This window comes from Oryctolagus cuniculus, chromosome 4 (assembly GCF_051225735.1).
Source record: "Oryctolagus cuniculus isolate XC-2025 breed Fujian yellow rabbit chromosome 4, ASM5122573v1, whole genome shotgun sequence".
Lineage (NCBI taxonomy): Eukaryota > Metazoa > Chordata > Mammalia > Lagomorpha > Leporidae > Oryctolagus > Oryctolagus cuniculus.
In genome coordinates this window covers 2,314,747-2,333,117 of record NC_142870.1, presented here as the reverse complement: position 1 = coordinate 2,333,117, position 18,371 = coordinate 2,314,747, and the positions used below count along the sequence as shown (strand labels likewise).

General features: G+C 65.2%; 1 protein-coding gene across 8 annotated transcripts in view; it reads left to right on the top strand.

Moving 5' to 3' along the window:
* AGPAT3 (1-acylglycerol-3-phosphate O-acyltransferase 3) overlaps positions 1-18,371 on the top strand; it is a 61,749-nt gene that overhangs the window by 28,858 nt on the left and 14,520 nt on the right. The window contains exon 1 of one of the 8 annotated variants that reach the window (XM_051831406.3): positions 2,454-2,704. The exons of 5 other annotated variants lie outside the window; for them this stretch is intronic. The gene's annotated coding sequence lies outside the window, so the exon portion shown is untranslated. Of the gene's footprint in view, positions 1-2,453; positions 2,705-2,807; positions 2,883-8,613; positions 9,006-18,371 lie in introns of those variants that run through there. 2 more of the 8 variants (XM_070071776.2, XM_070071775.2) reach the window with 2 other exon arrangements.

Genomic DNA, 18,371 nt, shown 5'->3' with positions numbered 1-18,371 from the left:
CATGGGTCAGTCCTCAAGTGCCCACAACGGCCAAGGCAGGGCCAGGCCACAGCCGAGAGCCAGGAACTCCATCCAGGGCCTTGCACGGGAGCTGTCGGCAGGAAGCGCCTAAGCAGCGGTGTCCCCAACAGAAGCAGCCGGCGGGGGCAGGGGCCGGGGGTCTGGGTCACCTGCTGTGGCAGTGTGTGTGACGGGTGTGTGGTTCCACGCCAGGGCCACAGCACCTCCCACAGTTCCTGGGAAGCCGACCTCATCCTGGTGGGAGACTCGCTGGGGCCTTGGCTGGGGTGCCATAGCGCTTCTCTACACTGTTCCCGTAAGGACGGAGGCAAGCGTGTGTGTGAGGACGGACGGACAGACGCCCTGCTCGGTTCTCCCCAGCGGCCACGTCCTCCGAGGGTCCCTTCAGTGTCGCGCTGCTTCTGCCGCCTGGTGCTCTTGGAGACGCCATGTGGATAAACCCCAAAAATGCCCTTTTAACAAATGTCTTTTGAAATCCATGCATTTGAGGCGTTTTAAAAAAGCTCATGAAAGAAGGGGCTGGAGCTGTGACATAACCAGCAAAGCTACCACCTAGGACCCCGGCATCCCATATGGGTGCTGGTTCGAGTCCCAGCTGCTCCGCATCCGATCCAGCTCCCTGCTAATGTGCCTGGGAAAGCAGTGGAAGATGCCCAGGTGCTTGGGTCCCTGCACCCACGTGGAAGACCTGGAGGAGGCTCTTGGCTCTTGGGTTCAGCCTGGCCATTTGAGGAGTGAACCAGGAGATGGAAGATTTCTCTCCCTATAACTCTCATGGGTTAAGCTCGCCTCCCACATCAGAGGGCCTGGGAGTGACACCTGTCCATGTTTCCAGTCCAGCTCCTTGCTGATGTGTGCCCTGGGGACAGTGGGGACTGCCCGTCACCCACCCTGGCTCCTGGCCTGGGCCTGGCCCAGCCCTGGCTGTTGGAGGCATTTGGGGATAGAACCAGCAGGTGGAAGATGTGTGTGGGTGCTGGCGGAGAGGTGGGCCTGTTGCTAGGATACGGTTGCTGTTATGGGTGCCCATGGCCTGGGTACTCTGCTGATTGACTGAACCTCTGTGCGCCTCAGTCTGAAACGGAGCCCGCAGGCGTGCGGGTGCCCAGCGTGCCACCGTGGACAGCTGGGGCAGGCCCCCGGCCCGGCCTCCTGCTGCTGCTTGCGACAGCCTAGAGTGGGCGCAGGGGGCCGGTGCGCGTGGTGCCTGCCTGGGCCTGCTGCTGCTGGGCGGGGCCGCTGCCGGGGCCACTGGACGCAGCAGGAGCAAACAGGACCCCCTCGCTGACGGGCAGGGAGGGGTTCAGGTTCGAGCTGACCATGAAGGGGCTGGGCCACGCCACGAGGGTCCACGCCTAGGAAGGGAGAAGGCCACGCCCGTGGGCTCCGTGCTCCTCCCAGGAAGGATGTTGTGCGTGGCGGCCCCGTTAGGAGAATCGCAAGAGCAGGTAGTAGAGCTCTCGGCGCTGCTGCCCGGGCGGAGCCCCGCCCTGCTGCGCTGGCCCCGCCCTGCTGTGCTGGCCCCGCCCTGCTGTGCTGGCCCCGCCCTGCTGCGCTGGCCCCGCCCTGCTGTGCTGACCCCGCCCTGCTGTGCGTGGCCCCGCCCTGCTGTGCGCTGGCCCCGCCCTGCCGTGCTGGCCCCGCCCTGCTGTGCGTGGCCCCGCCCTGCTGTGCTGGCCCCGCCCTGCTGTGCGTGGCCCCGCCCTGCCGTGCTGGCCCCGCCCTGCTGTGCGTGGCCCCGCCCTGCTGTGCTGGCCCCGCCCTGCTGTGCGTGGCCCCGCCCTGCTGTGCGTGGCCCCGCCCTGCTGTGCTGGCCCCGCCCTGCTGTGCTGGCCCCGCCCTGCTGTGCGTGGCCCCGCCCTGCTGCGCTGGCCCCGCCCTGCTGCGCTGGCCCCGCCCTGCTGCGCTGGCCTCACTCGAGGCTCCGTGGGAGTTTCAGAGCGGCTTCCTGTTGACGCCAGGAGCAGGGCACGCGGATTCCCGTGGATTCCCGTGGATTTCACGAGTCCACGTGGCTGTTACCGCAGCGTCTGAAGCTCTGCTTTCCGTGTAGGATTTTCCCCCTGGGGTGTTTCCAGCTGGGGGTCCTCACTCCCGGGAGCCGGCCAGCAGCGGCACACAGAGCGTGCCCACGGCGCCCGCCATCCTCGCCTCCGTGGCGGCCGCGTGACCGAGGAAACAGCCCCCAGCCAGGCAGCACTGAGAACACGTGTGCTCGCAGGCCCCAGGGCAGGGGGCCATGCCGCTGGCCCCGCGTCTTTCCCCTGGAGCCCCGTCCTCGGCGGGCGCCCGGGGTGCCAGGGCGCGTCCTCCTGCAGCCTTCGCAGGCGCCATGGGAAGCAAAGCTGTACACAAGGCGGCAGGTTTGGCCGGGCCTGGGCCCGCGCCGTGGCTGTTTATGCTGTGTTTGGTTTGCATAGTAACCCCGTCCCGTGTCCCCTGTGGACTGGAAGGACATTGTGCCAGCGTCCCCGAGACGCCGGCTCCCCTGGCCTCTCCACCACGTCCGCGCCTGCTCCGGAGTGCGTTTTGCTTTCCTTGTGTTACTCGCTCCTTAAAGACGTGGGAGAGGAGCAGACGTCGCCGGAGCCGGGGCCGCAGCGCTGAGCCGTGCCAGCATGGACGGCACACAGGGGACGCGTGAGAACCTCCTGGTGTCATAGGAGCCGTCGCCGGGACCCAGGTGCGGAGCCAGGTTCTAGGGCTGGCCCCTGGCCGACCCTGCCCCTGCAGCCGGCCTTGTGACCGTCTGAGCTAAATCTGGATAAACAGCTGGCGCACGGGGTGTTCCCAGGGGGCTTGTCAGCCTCCTCCGTGCACAGACCTGGGCTGTGGGTGACGGAGGCGCCAGCCGTGCACAGGTGCAGAATGGTCTGTGGGCACAGCCGAGGTGCAGGGTGTCGGGGAGACTTGGGAACGCCGTTACCCATGGCAGCTTTGCTGCAGAGGCTGCAGCAGGGAGAAGCTGGGACCAGCTCCAGGGCGTGCTGCCTGGGACCCTCAGCCTGGCGGGGGCGGAGCCAGGGGCCCTGGGGCTGCCAGGGGTCCTCTGAGGTGGGCAGGGCGTGGGGAGCTGTCACCAGAGATGGGTGGGGCAGGTGCTTGTCTTCGCGAGAGAAAGAATTCAGTCGTGAGACAGGGAGCAGTGGTCAGCGAGGTCGTGAGGTTTATCGGGGTGGGGGCATCGTGAGAACAGATGGAACGGGGGGTGGGGAGAGAGAGAGAGAGAGAGGGAGGGAGGGAGGGGCTGAAGTCCTGACCGGGAGAGGTCGGGGGCTGGGCTGGCAGGGAGGGTGGGCTGTGGCCTCTGTGTGGGGTGAGGGGAAGGCAGGGGGACCTGCGCACACCTGGGCCAGGTGAGCAGTGAGAACAGGCTGCCGGGAGGCTGGGAGAGAGGAGCTCTGGGGAGGGAGCGTGCGAGGCCAGCGCAGGGGCCAGGTGGGCCGGGGTGGCCTGGGCGCTATGGTTCTCTGGAGGCTGCAGGGGGCTCATCTCCGTGGGCACCCAGGCTGTCCCTGGAGACCACAGTGCAGCCTCCCCTCCCCCACCCACCCCCATGTTTCACTTCACACTCTAGGGCCCGCTCCACTCGACTTCTTTTCCCGGCCCCCGTGTGAGTTGCACAGGCGGGGGTTGGGGTGAGTGAGTGACGCCCGCCCGTCGGGGCCTGAGGTCGGCTCACCGTCGTCCCCTCTGGTGGTGGCGCGCACACAGGGCCCCAGGCCCCCGACTCTGTCCTGGGTTTGATGGAGCCGAGCGCCTGCCCCAAGGGCACTCTGATTCCCTGACCGCTCGGTGTCCTGGTGTGGCCGGGCCCCACCCGCTCACCAGAAGCATCGTTGCAAGGGGATTTTGGCAAAATGCGCTGACTACCATCATTTCCGACTGCGTAGCAGCAAGATCCCGAACGCCCCGGTTTGCGTGGCGGGGGTTGGGTGGTCGCAGCCCCTGCGCCCCCGTGGGCTCCTCCGGCCTGGGGAGGACTGGCAGGTCTCCATTACTTGCCTTTGATGGGCAGGCCATGCTCGGTGCATCTGTGGGGTTGAGCTGAGCCCCTTAACGCCCACCAGCTCAGCCGCCTGGCGGTGTTCTTGTGGTGAGCACGTTAAACGCGGACTCTGAGCGGCTGTTGCCATCACCGGCTCCAGGCCAACTCGGATGGGTGTCTCCTCCGAGCCACGGCCCTGCGCCCACACATGTAGGAGGGCCCGGGCTGTGTGTGCGAGTGCCCAGCTGACCTCACTTCGTGCCGGCTGGGTCCGTCCATGGTGCCGTGGTGCCGTGGTGCCGTGGTCACAGGTAAGCGGGTGGGCACGTGGTTGCTTCCAGGCCGGAGTTGCTGTGCGTGGCAGGGAGTCAGCTCGGTGCCTCCCGGGAGGCGGGTGTGCCACGGTGGCCTCGCGGGCCGTGGGGGGCTCTGTCTCCGGTTCTCCCAGGACCCTCCACGCCCATCCCCACGGTGGCTGCGCTGACGTCCTCCCCTCCGTGTGGGCAGGGTTCCCGGTTGTCCGCGTCCTCGCCAGCACCTGGTATCCTTTATTTTTCTCAACAGCCAATCTTTTTTTTTTTTTTTTTTTGACAGGCAGAGTGGACAGTGAGAGAGACAGAGAGAAAGGTCTTCCTTTTTGCCGTTGGTTCACCCTCCAATGGCCGCTGTGGCTGGCGCGCTGCAGCCGGCGCACCGCGCTGATCCGATGGCAGGAGCCAGGAGCCAGGTGCTTTTCCTGGTCTCCCATGGGGTGCAGGGCCCAAGCACCTGGGCCATCCTCCACTGCACTCCCTGGCCACAGCAGAGAGCTGGCCTGGAAGAGGGGCAACCGGGACGGAATCCGGCGCCCTAACCGGGACTAGAACCCGGTGTGCCAGCGCCGCTAGGCGGAGGATTAGCCTAGTGAGCCGTGGCACCGGCCGCTCAACAGCCATTCTAACAGGAGCCAGGAGACGTCTTACTGTGGGACTTTCATTTAAAAAGCATTTTTTTTTCTTATTTGAAAGAGAGAGAGAGAGATTGGCTGATTGATCTCCCATCTGCTGATTCACTCCCCAAATGCCCGCAACAGCCAGGACTGGGCCAAGCCGAAGCCAGGACCCTGAGACCCCATCCGGGTCTCCCACGTGGGAGTCAGGGACCCAAGGCACCCACTGCCCCCCAGGTGCACGGCAGGGAGCTGGATCAGAAGCGGAGCAGGACTGGCATGCGGGTGCTGGCTCCACCCACTGCCCTCGCTCTGGTTTTGATCTGCGCTTTGCCAGTGGTGTGAGCGTTGTTCTCCCTGCTGCCTGTTGAGACCCCGTGTGTGCTTTGTCGTGAGCAGCCCTGCTGCCGTCCGGTCCTCGAGTGCTTTGGGGGTCAGCCCGGCTCGGACGCGCGGCCCGCAGACACCTCCTGTTTCTTCGTTCTGTGGTTTCCTCTGCGGAGCGGAAACTTTCAAAGCCAAGAACCCGTTCGTCTCCGTTTGCTGCCCGTCGAGCGCTGGTTTCGGGAGTCGCACTGTCGGCTGCTGTCCTGGGCCCCTCACCGCAGTGCCCTCTCGGCTGCGCCGTGACCTGTTGGCCCAGGTGCATCGTTGTGCCTAGCTCAGAGGCAGGGGGAGCTGGAGGGGACGCCAGCAACCAGGACACTGCCCGGGCCGCCCTGCCGGTTACAGTGAGCCACGGCAGGTGTGCAGAAAACAAGAGAAAGCGAGGGGCCGTAGCCTCAGGTGCTGAGCCACGTGGGGGGTCTGTGCCCCTGAGACTGGAGGGGGCCGCCCAGGCTGGGAGGCCACAGACAGCTCCCGCTGTGTGGACAGGGTCCTGGGCTGTGGCCGAGAGGTGACGTGCACAGCGGGAAGCAGGTGGGGGGGCCAAGGCCACTGACCCACACCACGGAGCCAGGGCGCCCGGGTCAAAGGGGACCTCTGCTGCCCTCTGCTGCTGGAGTCCCTCCCTGCACACGGCTGGGAGGGGGCACTTCCTGTTCATCGCGGGAACCAGCAGGGAGGGTCTCAGAATGGGGGCCCTCGGGCCTCTCCAGACACCACTGAGGTCAGGGCAGGGAGGGTAGAAGAGACTGGCCCAGTCTTTGTTTTATTTATTTAAAAGATAGAGTTACAGAGAAAGAGGGAGGGAGGGAGAGAGAGAGAGAGAGAGAGAGAGATCTTCCATCTACTAAGTCTCTCCCAGATGGCCACAACACCGGCCCTGAGAGAGAGAGAGAGAGAGAGAGAGAGAGAGAGATCTTCCATCTACTAAGTCTCTCCCAGATGGCCACAACACCGGCCCTGGCCCAGTTTTAAGCTTTTACTCCCCAAATGCTGGGTTTGCGAGGGAGGAGGAATGGACCTGCTGGCCACAAGGAGCCAGGCCACGGGGAGCCAGGCCAACACAGGCCACAGGGAGCCAGGCCACGGGGAGCCAGGCCACGGGGAGCCAGGCCAGCACAGCAGGGCTTTCTCGTCCCATGAGCAGTGCCCCCTGCTGCGCACCACAGGCAGCTAAAAGACCACCTGGGCATCGGGATGAGGTCCCCACAGGGCAGCACTTGCCAGGGGGCACCTGGGGCTCTGCAGAGTGGCTGAGCCAGGATCGAAGGGAGTGGCGGGGCTCACGGGCCCCGGGCCCTGGTGCAGCAACACCAGCCTCTGTCCTCCTCACGGCGTCTCCTGGTTGTGACGCAGGCCTCGCTACAGAGGCTGAGCCCGGAGTGCAGCCCCACGGGGACCCCAGAGACGCTGGCTGTGCCCTGGGTCAGGATCCGGGTCGGCATGCTCATGCCAGCTCCCCCGGACGTGGGGCACTGGCCGCTCTCAGGGCTCACGGGTGGTGCCACATGGTTCTCAGGTTCTCCTGCTGAGCCTCCTCCCTGGAGGTGCCGTCCAGTCAGCCAGTGCCCGCGGCCGTGCCGGGGGTTTGTTGTTTCTGAGATTATTTTATGTAATAAAATGCTGGCTCACTTCCTGGATGGCTGCATGGCCAGGCCGAAGCCAGGAGCCTGGAACTCCGTCTGGGGCTCCTACAAGGGTGCTGGGTGCTGGGCTCCGGCACTTGGGCCATCCTCCACTGCTTTCCCAAGTGCCATAGCAGGGAGCTGGGTGGGAACCGGAGCAGCCGGGACTTGAACTGGTGCCCATGTGGGATGCTGGCACCGTAAGCAAGGAGAAGCTTAACCCGCCGGGCATTGGGTCCCCCGCCGACGTGTGTGAGGCCACGCGGCTCCCGGTGCAGGATCCGATTGGAGCTGACTGGGCCGGGCAGCGCTCGGGCTCTGCCAGCCCTGCTGTCGGCCCGTGCTGGGCCAGGCTGGACCAGGCCCCCTCTGCCCTGCCGCCCTTGTCTCACCGCTGGCCTGGTGGCCGTCGCGATGTCTCCATGTGGGGAAGGCTGATGGCAGGGCGGGGGTGGGGACTTCTGCAGCCCGCCTGGGTCTGATGGGCCAGCGCCGTGAGCGGAGATGAGTGGTGTGGGGTTCTCGTCTTCACGCAAGACGTGGGACTGAGCAGTGGAAGCCAGGCGGCAGGGCTGCTGGGGGCAGGGCCTCCGGTGGCGCGGCCCCTCTCCAGACAGGACTGAGAGTGCCCGGGGTTCCTGTTCAAGTGAACGGGTCTCATCCTTCCGGGACGAGGGTTTGCCGAGCGTCCATCAGGAAATGCCTCCCTGGGGTTTGCAGCTGTGCTGTCCGACTCTGCCCTGGCGCGTCTCGCTGCCCCAGGCTGTGCTGAGGAGAGAATTCTCCCCGGAGCTTTCCTTGGGGGCGGGGCAGCCCGGAAGGTAGCAGGGTCTGGGCTGGACTTTGGGCTGCTCCTGAGGCCCCTCTCGCGCACACAGGCTGATCCCTAACTCCCTGCCCAACAGCGGCTGTGCCCACTCAGGGCCCTGGCGCTGCACCTGCCGGGGCTCCTGGCCGCCCGACACTGCGTGTGGGGTGCTCGTGGGGGCTGAGTTCCCGCCCCGCGTCGCACGGGGCTCTGGCAGGGCTGGGAGGCTGCCGTGTGCCGACCCGGGGTCCATCCCCGTGTGGCAGCTCACGCCTGCTTCACGGCTGATGACGGAGCCGAGGGCCAGGGCTTGGGAGTGGCCGCACAGCGTCTGCCCTTGCCAGGAGCTACCAGGTCCCCGGTCCTTGGCAGGTGTGTGGTGGGGGAGGGGACGTGAGCAGGGCCCTGCGGTCCACAGCTCTTCGGGCAGCCGTGCCCAGGCAGCGCGGGTGGACACCGTGGGGAGCGGCCTGCAGCTGAGACCCGGGCCTTGTCCTGGCCTCATCCCCTGGAGGAGAAGGCACTGACCCGCGAGCCCCTGTTCCCGGCTGGCCGAGTGACCCCACAGGTTCAGCCTGTTTTCCCTGTGCCTTTGAACCCACGCACTTCAGATGCACAGTTTCCGGCTGGGGAGATGCGGGGGCGTCCTCGGTGCGCTGGGCTGGGCGTCTGGGCTCTCCTCGGGGAGGGGCGAGGGGTGCAGGGCCCCTGGGGCCTGGGTACCTCCTGCCGGAGTCTGTGCCTCCCCCAGGGCCTCGGGGTCTTTCCAGCCCGGGCTGAGCGTGGGGTCTGCCTCCTGGGGTCCTCTGGGCGGGGCCCGCTGCCCTGCGCCCTGGCCCGCCCCGCCCCGTGACTGCCTGTTGGTAGCGGCTCTGGAAAAGCCGCTTACTGGCTTAGCAGCTCAGTGGGTGCCCGGGAGCGGCGCCCGCGGGGTGGCGGGGCGGGCTGGCCGGCTCCGTCGGTGCACTGGCCCGGCCACCCGGCTCCTACTCTGCTGAGCAGGTGCTTTTTCTTTTAGCCGAGGCGCCCGCCAGGGTGGGGGTGCGGGCCTGGGCTAATCCCTGTCCTTGAACTGTCTTCCGATCCTTCTGGCCGGAGGCTGGCGCCTGCTCGTCCACCAGGCTGCTCCCCGCGACTCCGAGAAGCCTCTGGGACAGAGGGCGAGATGCTGGCCGGCTCCTCCACCTGCCTCTTCGCCGGGCTCTGCTCGGCCCTGCTGGCCGCGGCCCTGGCCTACTACTTCTACTGGTGAGCCGGGCGGGCTGGGGGCGGGGCTTGGCCTCTGCCCTCGCTGCGTCTGCCCCCTCATCTCTGTGCTCCGTCCCTCGGGGGTGCTGCGGGGTGGGGCTGCAGATGGAGGGTCTGAAAGTGGGGGGTCCCCGTCAGAGCGATGCCTCCTGCTGTGCCCGTGAGCCGAGGCGCCCGCACCCGGGGGACCTTAGTGGGGTCCGTGTGACTGTTACTGCTGAGTGCTGGGAGGGTCACAGGCCAGCCTGGCCCTGGCGCCATGTTTGCACCTCTGCCTGTCTGTGTACGGATCCAAGGACACACGCAGGGCGACCTCCTGGACACGGGTGTGGGAGGGAATAAAGGTGGGAGTGGGCGGGGTCAGCCCCCACCCCGTGATGGGAGCGAGCAGTCAGAGCCAGCCCCACCCCGTGAGCAGTGGGGTCCAGTTTAGATCCAGGCCTTCGAAAGCTCTGTCAGCACGGGCACACGGGGGTGCACACAGAGATGGCGTGTATTTAAAAGGTGAGACACACACGTGTGTGCACACATGTGCACACGCGTGTGGGTGTGGGTGTGGTTAGAGCACATGGCCCAGAGAGAGAAGGGAGGCAGCGGGAGGAGCACCCTCGGCCTCCTCTCGTCCTCGGCTCCCGGGGGAGCGCAGGCGCCTCCCGCACCGCCTTCTGTGAGGTGGCGTGGCCACTGGGAGCTTTATGACACGTTCCTGTGCACACTCATAGACACGTGTGCATCTGTGACACCACAGTCACATAAAGTCATTTACACACTCACATGTATTCACACACACATTTATGTGGCATATTCACACACGTATGTCCACACACATGTTCACACATGTGTTTGCGTGGCGACCCTCCCCAGGTCCCAGCACATAACATGGCATCCTGGGAGAGGACAGATCGACACGGGCAGGGCCTGGGGCTTTGTGACCTCCGGCTCAGCCAGCTGCCCCTCCATGTCACCTGCACGTGTGCACGTGCACACGCGTGTCAGCTATCGAGACCTCCCGGACGTCGGCTGCTCGGAAGAGTGAGTCCGAGGGAGAGGAAGGTGGGGGGAGGGCCTGGGGGGGCAGTGTTCCACTGAGACGGGCAGGTGGGTCCTGCGGGGCTTAGTGGCTTAATTATGCAGCGTTAATCGCTCAGCTTGAAAACCCTTGGGTTAATCAAAGACCTCTTGTTTGTTGAGGAAACAGCACCTTTGTGTGCTGGCCTGGGAGCCGAGTAACAGGTGGGAACTGGTGGGCTGGGAGGGGGGTCCTCAGCTCAGGTGGGGCAGGGCTGTCGGGACCTCCTGCCCCTGGGGCTCTGATGGGGAGGAGTGGCTGCCCTCCTCAGACAGGCAGCCCCCCCCCCGCCCCCATACTGAGCACCTGTGCCCTGCCGGCTGCCCGTGCACGCCACGCTGAGGGATGGCCCGGTGGAACCAGGGGCCCTGTGGGCGCCTTTGGTGTGGGCGACTCACAGAACGGCGTTCGCTTCCTCAGAGACGCTGCCCGCTCGCGGGCCACGTGTGGCCCACATGTTGCGGGGTCAGGACGGCGAGGGGGTGGGGCTGGGAGCTCCGGACCATGCAGTGGGGGCTTCCCCGCAGGTGGGGCCCCTGCCAGGCCGTCTGCTGAGGGGACACGGCTTCCTGGTGCCCGGCCCTGCTGCGCCGTTTTAGGTCATCAGCGGATAAGACAGACGGAGCCCTCGGCCCCGCAGAGGCCCTGGCGCCGCTCCTGGCACCGCCCGGCTTGTGGGGGGCGTCTGTCGTGTTGCCGTCTCACGTCAGCTTCCTGACCACGTTCCTTAGACTCTGTTGCCCCAGCGTGGACAGAAGCCACGTGACTGGCGTGACGTGGCGTGACGTGGAGTGACGCGGGCTGACAGTGCGCAACTTGTGCTGTGCAGAATCAGGCTCCTGAAAGCCCAGGGACGTTTGGGCGTTTTCATTTAATGGGAAAGGCTGGCAGCCGGGAGCCGTCCCGGTCTCCCTGGGGGGTGGCGGGGCCCAGCAGCGCCCGGCCGGGCCGCTCAGCCGCGCGTTAATCTGGCTTGCATTTGGATCATGATTTATTTGCATAGCCTGTTTATTTGATGATCCTCATTTCTTTGCTTTTAAGTATTTGGAGAAGAAACGTACGCCTTCTTCAATACTGACGCCCGCCCCGTCGTTTGCTGTCCCTTGTTCCTGACAGTGCCGGGCTGGCTTCCCGTCGTCCCGTGCACTGTCCCGGCTGGGGCTCCGCTGGGCTCCTCGCTGCGGGCCGGGCTGCGTCCTCTCTGTTGGCCCACTCTGCTGGGCTGTGTTTGTCCTCGGGGTCGTGCGGTGAGGAGGATGGGCCGGGGCCGTCCCGGGAGGCTGGGCAGGGGTCAGGGACAGTGCTGAGGATGGAGCGCTGGGGGACAGGCAGCCACAGCCTCCTGGAGTCGGAGTCGATTTCTCTCAGCCCTGGGCCCAAGTCCTGTGACCGGGCCTGGCTCGTGGGCGTCCCGGCTTCCACGGGGCCCCGCCAGGCCCTGGGAGTGCGGTTGGGAGGGCCTCCCAGGAGACCTCCCAGGCGATAACAGTTCGTTCTGGGACGAGGGGTCTCGAAATCCAGGCGGCCTTTAAGTCACAGCAGCTGTGCTGACTTTGCGGGGCCCTCTCTCTCGTGGGGAGAACGCGGAGCCTCGTGGTGGGGGAGGGGCGGCTGTGCTGGGTGTGGACCAGCAGGAGGCCCGCGGGCCACGTGCCAGTTGGAAGGCAGCGGCAGCTCCAGCAGCTTAGGCGTGGAGTGCTGGCATGTTTTAGGCATGTTTTAGGCGTGTTTCGGGTCAGAGCTGCTGGCACTTCTGAAAGACGGGTTCAGGCGGTGGAGCACATGGGCAGGGCTCCCGAATGTTCCGGAACCCGAGTGTCCTTGCCGGCCACGAGCTCTCCCCGACTGTGTCTCCTTCCGTCCGAGGAGAGCCCCAGTGTGAGAGCAGCCGCCGTGGCTCCCCGGGGCTCCGTGGCCACGAGGGCCAGCTGGGTGCTCGCCGTGGGCATGGAGCTGCGTGTCGGCGGGGGGCGGCCCCTCGTGACGCGTGTGTCACCGCCAGGGACCCGTGAAGCATTGGCGGGCGGCGTTTCCACCTCCGCCTGCCGCGAAGGCCCCAGCTGCCTGCACTCCCGTGACTGTGTAAGCCGGGGACATGGGCGCAGGACGCGCCGCCGAGCCCTGAGCCCCCGCTGTTCACAGCAGGCGACCTCTGTGAGGATGCCTCGCGGCCGCCCCTCACCCGGCCTCGGGGGCCTGAGCCGGGGCCCCAGCCCGCCTGGCAGCAGGGGGGTGTGGCCTTTGGCTTCCTCGGTAGCTGGCAGAAGTGAACTTCCAGGGCTGGATCTCAACGTGGGTGACGGGGGAGGGGCGTCTTCAGATGATGGACATGTCCCCCCACAGGGCCTTCAGCCGTGCGGCGACATGGACTGGAAGGTTCTAGAAGCTGAGCTTCATGCAGTCTGTGCCCATCCAGTTTTGTCTGGAGGGCCGTGGTGGGGGTGACAGAGACACTGGGCGCCTGGCTGGCTGCTGGGCCCAGGGTGGAGACCACCGAGGCTAGTGGGGCCTCTGTCCAGCGCTCACGGGCAGCCGCAGCGGGGAGAGGCAGGGCAGCCCCTTCCGTCTGCCCTCGTCCTGGTTCTGGTGCTGACCTGGGGGCGTAGGGAGGCCGTGGTGGCTCCGTGGTCCTGCCTGGCAGGTGTCAGTTGGCTGGCAGATGGGAGCCAGCACCAGCCAGGCTCTGTGCACCTACAAAGACTGCCCGAGAGGGGCCCAGCCCTGTGGCCACGGCTGCCCACCGTCCCCCTGGGGTGCGGGGATTGGGGTTGGGCAGTCCCTGGAGCTGTTAGGGCACTCTCCCTGCCCTGCAGCCTTCATTGAGCGCCTGCTGTATGCGGGGCGGGGCGGGGCGGGGCGGGGCGCAGCTCCAGCCTCGTCCTCCGCTCAGAGCCCCTCCCCATCTGTGTGCCGCTTCTGTCCCGTGTGTGCGGCCAGCTGTGGGCTCTCGGTGCAGGGGAGCTTTGTAGAACTCGGTGTCCCAGCCGCCGTGGCGCTGCGCTGCGCTCCCCCTGCCTCCCCTGACCCTCCCTGGGGGCCCTGCATGGAAACACGCGTGGCCAGGACATGGTGCTGGGGCGGCTGAGGGCCGGCGAGATTCTGTGTGAAGGGGGCGAGGGTGATGTCTGGCGTGGCGCTGTGTCTGAGAGGCCGGAACTGGCACTGCCGGTCGAGGCTCGGCCCCAGGGTGTCGCAGCAGGGGGTCTGGGGGCTGTCTGGGCCGGGTCTCCATGGTGTCGGGATTTCCTGCCTTTGCCCTGCTGTGCCTGCTGTGGACGTGAGCCCGCAGCAGGAGGCGCCCGGGCCCCTGACCTTCCACCTGCTTGGCAGTGTGGCCGCTAGGTCCTGGCTGGTGCCGGCTGAGCGGGAGCAGGGGAGAGGAGTGAGAAAGGCAGGGTCGCGGGTGTAGACCACGCGAGCTCTCACTGTGTGGGGAGACCGGAGGAGGCTCATTCCCCACAAAGACACAGAGGGCCGGGCTTGGCCGGGCAAACAGCCCAGAGGTCGGTGCCACCCTGCACCCCCTCCAGGGCCGAGGGCCTGGCTGCAGAGGACGGATCGCAGACGGACTTTGGGAAGTGGGGAATGCGGAAGAAAAGGGCACGGGAGAGAGACGGGCAGCGTGGGGCGGCTCAGGAGCCACGGACCCAGTGTCCACTCCAGGCCCGGGACTTCCTCGCTGACCCCTCGTGGAGGAGCCGTCCCTGCCACACGGTCAGCACCTCCCCCGGAGGCTGGGGGTCCTAGGCTGGGAGCTGTATGGGGTGTCTGTGGACATGTCCCCAGCCTGGACCCCAGGGAGACCACGGCCCACACCCTGCCCTCACCTTGATCGTCCGCCCCTGCTGCCCCATCGGCCGGCCACCCCAGGGGAGGCAAGGCCCCATCACCAGGAAGGTCAGGAGCCTGAGGCTTTGTTCCTGTTGCTGTGGGGGGCACTGAGCACCCCCCAACTGGGACAGTGGCGAGATGTGTGGGTGGCAGTGTGATGAGTGATTGGCGGCTGGCAGCACCCCTAAGAGTGACACGTCCTTAGCACAAGGCTCAGGAGAAGTCACACGCAAACAGTGCAGCAGGCCACAGAGCCGTTGCTGTGTGTATGTGCATGTGTGCAGGTGGACTCTACACGCGTGTACAACACCTGTGTGCATGCACGTGTACGTGTGTAGGTGCGTCTGCACATGTGTGCATGTGTATAGGTGGGTCTCTGCATTTGTGCAGCACGTGTGTGCATTTGTGCACATCGGTCTCCTCACATGTACAACATGTGTATGTGTGTAGGTGGGTCTCTGCACATATATGCAGCACATGCGTGTGTGCATGTGAATATTCAAGAATCTAAGTGAGCAGCTGAGTGTACGTGGGTCTTTGTGCATGTGCGGCACATGTGTTCATGCGTGTAGGTGGGTCTCTGCACAAGTGTACAGCGTGTGCGTATGCATGTGCATGTGTGCACATGGGTCTTTGTGCATGTGTGCATGTGTGTGCACATGTGTGGGTGGATCTGCACAAGTGTGCAACATGTGTGTGCATGCACGTGCATGTGTATGCCTGAGTCTCTGCATGTGTGCAACATATGTATGTGCGTGCATCTGTGTATATTCACGTGTATACATGAGTCTGCATGTATATGGACGTGTGCGTGGGGGGGTCTCTGCACGTGTGTGTATAGGTGGGTCTGAATGTGTGTATGTGCGTGTGTGTAGGTGGGTCTCTGCACATGTGTGCGTGTGTGTAGGTGGATCTCTGCACATGTGTGTGCATGTGTATATGTGAGCCTGCATGTGTGTGGTCGTGTGTGTAGGTGGGTCTCTGTGCGTGTGTGTGTATAGGGGGGTCTGAACGTGTGTGTACGCATGTGCATTGTATGGTTTGAGCGTGTTCCCCTGCCCCTGCTGTCAGCCCTGCTTGGTGGTGCCCGGGTGTGAGGGGCCCTGCCGTGCCCACAGCCCCAGGGACCTGTCACTGGCCTATTGTGCAGTCACCGGCCGGGGCTTTCCGGACCCTGCAGCTCCCACGCCAACACCACACTGCTCGGGCCGGCAGAACCTCCAGAACACCCAGGAGGGGACAGAGTCCAGAGCTGGAGACGCGGGCTAGGTGGGTGCCTTGGCGGTCGGGGCTGCCGCGGCCCCGCTGCCTGCCCAGCCCGCCTCCCGTCCCCCTGCTGCCAGGGTTCGCTCTGTGAGGAAGACCGGGGGCCTCACTCCATGCCCCCTGTGCCCTCCAGGGCCCCTCCCCCAGTGGCCTCTGACCCGTGGTGCCCAGCAGCCACGAGTGTGGTGGGAGCGGGAGCCCGGCGGTGCTGGTGCCGCTTGGTCAGCTGCCTGGGGAGGTGGGGACATGGCGGCCATCGCCGTCCTGCCTGCCCAGGGTCAGCCCTGCCCCTCGGCTCCCTGTGCGCGGCTCCTGCCGGAACGTTTTGGGATGAGTGTTGTGTGGGCCGAGCGCATGCGTGTTTTGGGCGGGACCCGAGTGCCGAGGGCGGGCCCTCAAGCCGCAGATTGTGGTCCAGCTCCATCCACCTCACTCCCTGCTCCCTGGGGTGGGACGTGGCCTGCATTGTGGCTTCACACGTGATGTCACTGAGAGGCCTGGGGCTGGAGCCTGCTCCCCCAGCCCACACGCACAGGCTCCGAGGGCGCCCTCCCAGCCTGCCCCCTGCCCTGCCCCCACAGTGCTGCCCCCCAGCCCTGCCCCCCCAGCCCTGCTCCCCCAGCCCTGCCCCCAGCCCTGCCCCCTGCTCCCCCAGCCCTGACCCCCTGCTCCCCCAGCCCTGCCCCCAGCCCTGCCCCCAGCCCTGCCCCCTGCTCCCCCAGCCCTGCGCCCCCAGTGCTGCTCCCCCAGCCCTGACCCCCTGCTCCCCCAGCCCTGCCCCCAGCCCTGCCCCCAGCCCTGCTCCTGCACCCCTCATGCACAGGCTCTGAGGGTGCCCTCGCAGCCCTGCTCGCTGTGTGGCTATGCCTGCCCCCCTCAGCCCCTCGGGCACCTCAGAGGAGCTGGGTGCACACATGTGTCCTAGGGGTGGCAGAGGTGGGAAGAGGCAGAGCCAGTGAGGGTGCCGAGGGTCAGCTGACCTCAGGCCACCTGCCGGGACCCCCTGGGGTCGCTGCCCTGTCTCTCCTGTGTCCTGGCTGTGGACCTGGGTCACCTGTGTGCCCCGTCTCTCCTGTGTCCTGGCTGTGGGCTGGAGTCGCTGCCCCGTCTCTCCTGTGTCCTGGCTGTGGACCGGGGTCACTGCCCCATCTCTCCTGTGTCCTGGCTGTGGGCCAGGGTCACCTGTGTGCCCCGTCTCTCCTGTGTCCTGGCTGTGGGCTGGGGTCACCTGTGTGCCCCGTCTCTCCTGTGTCCTGGCTGTGGACCTGCGTCACCTGAGTACCCCGTCTCTCCTGTGTCCTGGCTGTGGATGCCACCTCCTAAATCAGGCGCTTTGAGGCACCACTGTCTCCACTGCCTTTTGTTGTCAGAGCCAGGGCCATCAGTCAGCTCCCTGCTCCGGTGTTTTCTGGCTCTGCAGAGGCAGAGCTGTCCGCATGGGAGTCCCAAGCCAGGCCTCATCCTTGTCCCTGCCTGGCCGGTCAGCCAGCACAGCCTTTCCCGTCTGCACACCGGGGCTTCAGCCAAGGTGCCAAGGACCGGTTAGTGGTGGGGAGGGTGGGTGGATGTGTAGACAGATGGGTGGATGAGTGAGTAGATGTGTAGACAGACAGGTAGATGGGTGGATGGGCGTGTAGACAGATGGGTAGCTGGGTGGGTGGATATGTAGACAGATGCATAGATGGGTAGTTAGGTAGATGGGTGGGTAGGTGTGTAGATAGATGGGTAGACGGATGGGTGAGTAGATGTGTAGACAGATGGGTAGACAAGTGGGTAGATGTGTAGATGGATGGGTAGACGGATGGGTGAGTAGATGTGTAGACAAATGGGTAGACAAGTGGGTAGATGTGTAGACGGATGGGTAGACGAGTGGGTGGGTAGCTGGTAGGTGGATGTGTAGATAGATGGGTGGGTGGGTGTGTAGACAGATGGGTATCTGGGTGGGTGGATGTGTGACAGTTGGATAGATGGGTATCTGGGTGGGTGGATGTGTAGACAGATGGGTAGACTAGGGGGGTAGATGTGTAGATGGATGGGTAGATGAGTGGGTGGGTGGCTGGTAGGTGGATGTGTAGATAGATGGGTGGGTGAGTGGGTAGATGGGTGTGAAGATGTGTAGACAGACAGGTAGATGGGTAGGTGGATGTGTAAACAGATGGGTAGCTGGGTGGGTGGATATGGATAGATGGTAGATGGTAGGTGTGTAGACAGATGCATAGATGGGTAGATGGGCGGGTAGGTGTGTAGACAGATGGGTAGACAAGGGGGTGGGTAGCTGGTAGGTGGATGTGTAGACAGATGGTAGATGGTAAGTGTGTAGACAGATGGTAGATGGGCGGGTAGGTGTGTAGATGGATGGGTAGAATGTGGGTGGGTATCTGGTAGGTGGATGTGTAGACAGATGGTAGATGGTAGGTGTGTAGACAGGTGGGTAGATGGTGGTAGGTGTGTAGATGGATGGGTAGACAAGGGGGTGGGTAGCTGGGTGGGTGGATGTGTAGACAGATGGTAGATGGTAAGTGTGTAGACAGATGGGTAGATGGGCGGGTAGGTGTGTAGACAGATGGGTAGACAAGGGGGTGGGTAGCTGGTAGGTGGATGTGTAGACAGATGGTAGATGGTAGATGTGTAGACAGATGGTAGATGGTAGGTGTGTAGACAGGTGGGTAGATGGGCGGGTAGGTGTGTAGATGGATGGGTAGACGGTGGGTGGGTAGATGGTAGGTGGGAGTGTGAGAGAGGGATGGGTGGACGCAGGAGGGCCAGAGTAGGGAGGGTGGGAGCCACTGTGGGTTCTCGTCATGGACTGGGATCTGGGGCGTGGCGGTCCACGTGGAACTGGGAGGTCTCCGTTCTGTGGCGTTGGACGTGGCCCTTCAAGGGCATCTCAGTCTTTACCGGCAGCTGCCTGCTGAGGGCTGGCCCTGCTCTCCCGCAGGCCACTGGGGCGGGGCCGTGGGAGGCCATGGGGTGGGTGCACCTGCTCCCTGGACGTCGTGCCCCTTCCCTGTGCAGGGCAAACCTGCTGTGGGCACGCGTGGTGAGGGGATGATGCCGACCACAAGGAGAGCACAGGCGCCTCTGTCTGCAGCGGGAAGCCAGGGCCCGGTGGGGGCTTTGCCAGTGCCCCCCACTTCCACCTCTGTGGGAGGCAGTGCCGGGACAGCCTGCAGGTCAGACCCTCCACCCGGCCAGGCCTA